The 8,902-nt window shown below is 41.6% G+C and overlaps 1 pseudogene; it reads right to left on the bottom strand.

Moving 5' to 3' along the window:
• Window positions 1-93: 93 nt before the first annotated feature.
• Window positions 94-8,902, bottom strand: part of LOC101596163 — a 34,398-nt pseudogene continuing 25,589 nt past the window's right edge.

Here is an 8,902-nt window from a genome sequence, read left to right as displayed (position 1 = left end):
AGGAAGCTACAATCAATTTTTCATTCTTTTGAAACCAAAACTTTTTGGAAAACAAACAATTCTGTATCCATTATAGCAAAAATATTCCCTACTTTGGGGCTTTATCCAGGCGCTTGCTGACGTCATGATAGAAACCATATAAAATGTATAAAAAATATTCCCTAAGCAACTTCACCTCTTCTAAGTTTTCAGTCTCTTAGAAGTCTTCATATAAAGCCGCTGCTGCTACTTTGTGCCAGTTCTCTCTCTCTTTACGGGAGTCACGGACACATCCCCATTGGCGCTTTCAGTCCCACTGATGGACAGCAAACTTCTCTGCTCCTTCTGGTTTGCCTTATTTTCCACTTTTGTAACTCTGAACCTGCCCACCGAGAGGACGGCGACTTCGCCTTGCCGCCGTGGCCGGCCCTCCCTCGACCTGTTGGTGGGTCTGATGAAGTGCCACCGCTTGTGTCTGCCCCGCTGGCACACATCCTGCCCGCCGCCGCCCACCGTGCGCAGTGGCGGCCGCACCTGTGCCTCCCCGGGGTACTCCCGGTGACAAGGGCCCAGGACGCACAGGCGGGCTCCTGGGGCGCGGGGAGCCAGAGGACTCTCAGCACCCGCACGCTGCTGTCTGCCACCATGGCCTTTAAAACATCCGCATTTGTTTCATTTTTCATGATGTAGTGGACAATTTGCCCAACGGTGTCACTATTTTCATTGATACTGTCATTCAGTTCTATCTTTTCCCCTTCGGCGTCTTGCTCGGCCTCGGTGGTACAGCGATAGCTTTCGTCTTAAGCCGGTGGCAGATAGGACGCCGAAGAGACCCGTGACAAAGGACCGGGACCAGTGCGCACGCAATGCACTCCGGGTGGCCGTTCCCAGCGCTGTTTATGGGTAACGAAGGGGTCGTCTCTGTTCGCGGGTGCATTGTGCGGCCGCCACCGTTGTCCGGGGCCACCGGCGGCGAACTCAGGCACCTCCAACGAAGACGGCAGCGGCGGCGAGGGCGGCGGCCCCCGGGAGTCCCCGCCGAGCCTTCGCCGCGTCCCCTCAGCCGTCCTCCCCAACTCCACAGCAGGCCCGCCCGCCGACAGTGTCTGGCGGGCGCGACCTAAATCTATTTTTAATAATTGTTGTATAGTACTTGAAAATGCATTTCAACTGCTAAAAAATATTTTTGAAAATTTAAATGCCAGGGCCACTGCAAACGAATTCCAGATGCATGTGCCAACTTGTGCATCTGACTTATGTGGGTCCTGAGGAATTGAATCTGGCTCCTTTGGCTTTGCAGGTAAGCACTTTAACCGCTAAGCCATCTCTCAGCCCAAATCTTTCTAAATCTTATCCTGTGGTCTATGCATTTCATTCATTGAAAGTCAAATGAGAAAAATCCAGAGGCCATTGACTTCAGTGCAAGCTTTGTGGGATGATGATCTTCCAGAGCCTTTTAGTTCCTGAGTTACTGTCTACCCAACAGCCAAGGCTCCACAGCTCTCAAAGACACCCCAAATTACTGTATCAACACCTTAAAAACTTATTTCACTAAATTGAAAAGTTTAAAAAAATGAATGAATTTCCAGATGCATATCACTTACCAAAGACAAACCAAGATTATACACAAAATATATCTATAATAAGCAACATAATTTACACAGTAGAAAAATGCTCCCAGCTAAAAAAAAGTCCAGGCCCAAATGGACTCACTGCCTACAGGACCTTTAAAGAAGAATTAAGGCCAGGCATGCCTTTAATCCCAGCATTTGGGAGGCAGAGGTAAGAGAATCACCATGAGTTTGAAGCCACCCTGAGACTACATAGTGAATTCCAGGTCAGCCTGGGCTAAAGTGATGCCCTACCTCAAAAAAAAAAAAAAAAAAAAGAATTAAAACCAACCTTTTGAAATAGAAAACAAATGAATATGCTTGCAAACTCTTTTTATGATAGCAGTAGTACCCTGAGACTAAAACCAGATGAAGACAAAAACGTTTTAAAAAAAGGGGCGGGGCGAGGACAATGATAGGCCAATCTCCCTGATGAACATAGATATAAACATTCCTAATAAAGGGCTGGAGAGACTGTTTAGTAGTTAAGATGCTTGCCTGCAAAATCAAGGAACTGGGATTGACTCCCTAGGACCACCTAAACCAGGTGCATATGGTAGCACATATGTCTGGAGTTTGTTTCCAGTGGCTAGAGGTCCAGTTGTGTTTATGTTCTCTTTCTTTCACTCTTTTTTTTTTTTTTTGGTTTTTCGAGGTAAGGTCTCACTCTGGTCCAGGCTGACCTGGAATTAACTCTGTCATCTCAGGGTGGCCTTGAACTCATGGCAATCCTCCTACCTCTGCCTCCCGAGTGCTGGGATTAAAGGCGTGCGCCACCATGCCCAGCTCTTTCACTCTTACTCTCTGTCTTTCTCAAATAAATAAAAACAAAAATTATATATATATATATATATATATATATATATATATATATATATATATATACATACATTTAGTTTTTCAAGGTAGGGTTTCCCAGGCTAACCTAGAATTCCCTATGTAGTCTCAGGGTGGCCTTGAATTTACAGCCATCCTCCTACCTCTGCCTCCCAAGTGCTGGGATTAAAGGCGTGTGCTACCACATACAGCTCTTAAATATATTTTTAAAAATTTTCTCATAAAATATTTGGAAACAGGGATGGAGAGATGGGTCAGCGGTTAAAGTGCTTACCTGCAAAGCCTAACAACCTGGGTTCAATTCTCCAGTACCCATGTAAAGCCAGATGCACAAAGTGTTGCATGCATCTGGAGTTTTTGTGTTTGTTTGTTTTGTTTTGTTTTGCAGTGGCTGGGGGCCCTTGCATGCCCATTCTCTCTCTCTCTCTCTCTCAATCTCTCTGTCTCTTCTTTCCGTCTGCTAGGAAATAAATAAATAAATAAATATTTTTTAAATACCTGCAAACAAATTCAAGAACACATAAAAATAATCATTTATCACAATCAAGTGGACTTTTTTTCCCCCAGAGATCCAGGGGTAGTTCAACATATGTAAATCCATAAATGTAATACATCACATAAATGGACTCAAGGACAAAAATCATATGATCACCTCAATAGATGTAGAAAAAAAGGCTTTTGACAAAATGAAACATCTTCTCATGATAAAAGCCGTGGGGAGACTAGGGTTAGGGGGCACATATTTCAACATAATATAGGCTACATATGGGCTGGAGAGATTGCTCAGCTGCTGAAGGGACTTGCTTGCAAATCCTGGTGGCCTGGATTCCATTCTTTAATATCCACGTGAAGCCAGACCCCCAAAATGGCTCCTGTGAAATGGAGTTTGTTTGCAGCAGCAGAAGGCCCTGACACACCCATGCTCACTGTTTCTCTCTCTCCCTCTCTGTCTTTGTCTCAAATAAATAAATGATATACTTAAAAGATACATCTGACAAACCTATAGCCAACATGACATGGATAAAAATATCAAAATATTTCCAATAAACTCAGCAATAAGACAAGAGAAGAAAATAAAATGAATACAAATGAGAAAGAAAGAAGTCAAAATGTTCTTGGGGCTGGAGAGAAAACTCAGCAGTTAAAGGTACTTGTTTGCAAAGATTGCTGACCCAAGTTTAGTTCTCCAGCACCCACACAAAGCTGGACACAAAGCGGCTTGAGTTCATTTGCAATATAGCAAGAGACGCTCTCACACATGTTCAAATAAAAATATAAGTATTATTATTTGCAGATGATATGATTCCATACATAAGAGACTCTAAATACTCCATAAGAAAATTTCTAGATCTGATAAAGCAAAGTGGCGGCATAAATATACAGCTAATGTATATAATTGAGTGGTCTTCCTATAAATCAATGACAAAACATGCTAAGGAAGAAATATACCATTCACAATAACCCAAAACAAATACCTTGGAATAAACCTAACCAAAAAAGTGAAAGATCTCTACAATAAAAAATTTTAAATACTGAAGAAAAATATTAAGAAAGATATTAGACAATGGAAAGATCTCCAATGCCCTTGGATCAGAAGAATAAATACTGTGAAAATGGTATCTTAACTTAAAGGTTAATTTAAAAGCAATCTAAAATTTGCAGCAACCCCCTTTAAAATTCCAATTCAATTCTTCACAGAAATAGGGAAAACAATCTTAAAATTCATATGGAAACCTCGAGGACCATAGATAACAAGATCAATCTAAACATGAAAACTATTGCTAGCAGAGTCACTGTACTTGGTTTCAAGTTATATTACAGAGCCATGTTAACAAAAACAGCATGATACTGGCAAAATAAAATAAGAGATATCAGACTGAAGAGATGGCTTGGTGGTTAAGCGCTTGCCTGAAGCCTAAGGACCCCGGTTTGAAGCTTGATTCCCCAGGATCCACATTAGCCAGGTGCACAAGGCGGCACATATGTCTGAAGTAGAGATATATACATCAATGAAGTAGAATACAGAACCCAGATATAAACCCACATAGATGTAGCAACCTGATTTTTGACAAAAGATACACATTGGAGAAGACAACCTTTTCAACAAATGGTGCTGGGAAAACTGGATAGCCATATGTAGAAGTATGGAACTACATTCCTATATCTTGCCCTTCCCAAAAATCAACTCCATGGGCTGGGGAGATGTCTCAGAGGTTAAATGTGCTTGCTTGAAAAGCTTGCTGGCTTCTCAAGTCAACCATGTAAAGTTGGACAGGAATTCAAGAGACCCTGGCACACCTATGCAAAAATATACCCATATACTCACAACAAATAAATATTTTTTTAAGTTTTTTGTTTTGATTTTTATTTATTTATTTGAGAATGACAGAGAGAGAGAGAGAGAGAGAGAGAGAGAGAGAGAGAAAGAAAGAAAGAAAGAAAGAAAGAAAGAAAGAAAGAAAGAAAGAAAGAAAGGGCATGCCAGGGTCTCCAGCCACTGTAAAGAAACTCCAGAATAAATATTTTTTAAAAAGCAATAGCAAATGAATCAAAGATATTAATGCAAAACACACAGCTGTGAAACTGCTAGAGGTAGAACTAGATGAAGCACTTCAAGATATAGTCACAAAGCCAGGTGTGCTGGCGCATGCCTTTAATCCCAGCACTCAGGAGGCAGGGGTAGGAGGATCGCCATGAGTTTGAGGCCACCCTGAGGAGAATATAGAGTGAATCCCAGGTCAGCCTGGGCTAGAGTGAGACTCTACCTCGAAAAACCAAAAAAAAAAAAAAAAAAAAAAAAACAAAACCCAAAGATAAAGGAACAGATAAGCTCTCTCTGGAGAGAGCTCAGTGGTTAAAGGTGCTTTCTAGCAAAGCCTGATGGCTGTGTTCAGTTCCCCAGTACCCACATAAAGCCAAATGCACAAAGTGGTACATGTGTCTAGAGTTTGCAGTTGCAAAAGGCTCTGGTGCACCCATTTTTTTTTGCTCTCTCTCCTTACAAAGAAATAAATAAACCGAGCATAGTGGCACATGTCCTGCGTGGGAGAATTACCATGAGTTTGAGGCCACCCTGAAACTACATAGTGAATTCTAGGTCAGCCTGGGCCAGAGTGATACCCCACCTCAATAAATACATAAATAAATAAATAAATAATATAGGCATAGGAAAGGATTTTCTCAATAGGACTTTCTTTGCTTATAAAATAATGTCAATCATTGACAAGTGGTACTTTATGAAATTACAAAGCTTCTACACAACAAAGGAAACAAAAACATCCTTATTTGCAAGCAAAAAGAGGGAGGGAGGGAGAGAGAGAGAGAGAGAGAGAGAGAGATTGAGAGAGAGAGAGAGAGAGAGAGAGAATGGGCACACCAGGGCCTCTTGCCACTGCAAACAAACTCCAGACGTGTGCTACTTTGTGCATCTGGATTTATTTATTTTTATTTTTTATTTTTATTTATTTATTTATTTGAGAGCGACAGACACAGAGAGAAAGACAGATAGAGGGAGAGAGAGAGAATGGACGCACCAGGGCTTCCAGCCTCTGCAAACGAACTCCAGACGCGTGCGCGCCCTTGTGCATCTGGCTAACGTGGGACCTGGGGAACCAAGCCTCAAACTGGGGTCCTTAGGGTTCACAGGCAAGCGCTTAACCGCTAAGCCATCTCTCCAGCCCGTGCATCTGGATTTACATAGGTATTGGGGAACTGAATCCAGACTGTCAGACTTTGCAAGTAAGTGCCTTTAACCACTGAGCAATTGCTCCAGCCCCTAGCAAAGGAAACTTTTAATCAAATAAACAGCCTACAGAATGAGATTTTTTTTCTTTGTAAAAATATTTTATTTATTTATTTATTTATTTATTTATATATTTTTAGATTTTTGAGGTAGGGTCTCACTCTGGTCCAGGCTGACCTGGAATTCACTATGTAGTCTTAGAGTGGCCTTGAACTTACAGCGATTCTTCTGCCTCTGCCTCCCAAGTTCTGGGATTAAAGGCGTGTGCCATTATGCCTGGCTTTATTTATTTATTTTTTTAATTTTTAAAATTTTATTAGCATTTTCCATGATTATAAAAAAAATCCCATGGTAATTCCCTCCCTCCCCCCCACACTTTCCCCTTTGAAATTCCATTCTCCATCATATTACCTCCCCATCTCAATCATAAAAAAAAATTTATTTTATTTATTTGAGTGTGAGAGAAAAAGAAAGAGAGAGAAAATGAGCATGCCAGGGCCTCTAGCCACTGCAGATGAACTTGAGACGCATGTACCACCTTTTGCATCTGGCTTATGTGAGTATGTAGGTCCTAAGGAAGCAAACCTGGGTCCTTTAGCTTTGCAGGCAAGCACCTTAACAACTAAGCCATCTCTCTAGCCCGAGAATTTTTTTTTAAGCTATACATCTAATATAGCATTACTATCTAAAACATACAAAGGACACACACACACACACACACACACACACACACACACGCATAAAACCTAAGAAATCAAACAACCCAATCAATAAATGGGTTAATGAAATTAATGGACAGCTCTCAAAAGAGAAAATACAACTGATCAATAAAAATAAGTTAGGAGGGCTGGAAAGATGGCTTAGTGGTAAAGGTGCATGCCTATAAAGCCTATAAAGGACCCAGGTTCAATTCTCCAGGTCTCACATAAGCCAGAAGCACATGGTGGTGCATGCTTCTGGAGTTTGTTTGCAGTGACTATAGGCTCTGGAGTGCCTATTCTCTCTCTCTCCCCCACCTTCCTAATAAATAAATTTAAAATATCTGTTTAAGAAAAAAATATATGGGTGAAAAGAGCTGGAGAGATGGTTTAGTGAGTAAGACACTTGCCTACAAAGCCTAACAACCTGGGTTCAATTCCCTAGTATGCACTGAAAGCCAGGTGCACAAAATTGTACATGCATCTGGAGTTCATTTGCAGTGGCTAGAGGTCCTGGCACACCCATTCTCTCTCTCTTCTCTGTGTCTTTCTGTGCTTCCAAATAAATAAATGAATAATTTGTGTTGTTTTTTTTTTGTAATTTTTTTATGAGAGAGAGAGAGAATGGGTGCACAAGCCACTGCAACTGAACTCCAGACATGTACATCATCTTGTGTACTGTGCAGCTTTGTATGCTTGTGTCACCTTGTGTGTTTGGCTTACGTGGAATCTGGAGAGTCAAACCTGGGTCCTTAGGCTTCACAGGTAAAAACCTTAACCACTAAGCCATCTCTCCAGCCCAATAAATGAATAAGTTTTTTAAAGTATGGAAGAAGCCAGGTGTGGTAGCACATGCCTTTAATCCCAGCCCTCAGGAGGGAGAGGAAGGAGGATCACTGTGAGTTCAAGGCCACCCTGAGACTACATAGTGAATTCCAGGTCAGCCTGAGCTAGAGTGAGACTCTGTCTCAAAAAACCAAAAAAATAAAATAAAAATAAAAATAAATAAATAAAAGTATGGGGGAAAAAGCCAGGCATAGTGGTGCACATCTTTAATCCCAGCAGTTGGGAGGTGAAGATAGGATTACCATGAGTTTGAGGCCAGCCTGGGAAGCAGAGTGAGCTCCAAGACAGCCTGCGCTAAAGTTAGACCCTGCTTCAAACAAACAAACAAACAAAAAAAAAAAATATTTTTTTTAAAAAGGGAGAGGGCTGGAGAGAGGGATTAGCAGTTAAGTGCTTGCCTATGAAGCCTAAGGATCCCGATTCGAGGTTCAATTCCCCAGGACCCACATAAACCAGATGCATAAGGAGGCATAGGCATCTGGAGTTCATTTGCAGTGGCCAGAGGCCCTGATGTGTGCTCTCTCTCTTTCTGCCTCTTTCTTTCTCTGTCTGTCACTTTCAAGTAAAACAAATAAATTAACAAAAAAAGGGATCTGGGGAGATGGCCCAGGGGTTAAAGATCCTTATTTGTAAACCCTGCATCCTGGGTTCAATTCCACAGCCACCCATGTAAAGCCTATAGGCATTCATTTGCAGTGACAAAAGACCTTGGTGTGGCCAGGCGTGGTGGCGCACACCTTTAATCCCAGCACTCAGGAGGCAGAGGTAGGAGGATCACCATGAGTTCCAGGCCACCCTGAGACTACATAGTTAATTCCAGGTCCTGGACCAGAGTAAGACCCTACCTCAAAAAAACAAAAACAAAACAAAACAAAACAAAAAAAGACTTTGGTGTGTCCATATATAGTCACCCCATACATATACATACATATATATGCAAATAAATAATCTTTAAAATAAAATAAAGCCTGCTATGGTGGCATATGCCTTTAGTCCCAGCACCTGGGAGGCAGGGATAGGAGGATCGTTGTGAGTTTGAGGCCACCCTGAGACTACAAAGTGAAGTCCAGGTCAGCCTGGTCTACAGCAAGACCCTACCTTGAAAAACCAAAATAAATAAATAAAAATATGAAAAAATTTTACCTGCACTAGCCATTAGAAAAATGTAAATCAAAACTACAAGGAAGCTG

This window comes from Jaculus jaculus, chromosome 19 (genome assembly GCF_020740685.1).
Source record: "Jaculus jaculus isolate mJacJac1 chromosome 19, mJacJac1.mat.Y.cur, whole genome shotgun sequence".
Lineage (NCBI taxonomy): Eukaryota > Metazoa > Chordata > Mammalia > Rodentia > Dipodidae > Jaculus > Jaculus jaculus.
Note: the sequence above shows the minus strand (reverse complement) of the source record. Positions and strands in the feature narration are given on the sequence as shown.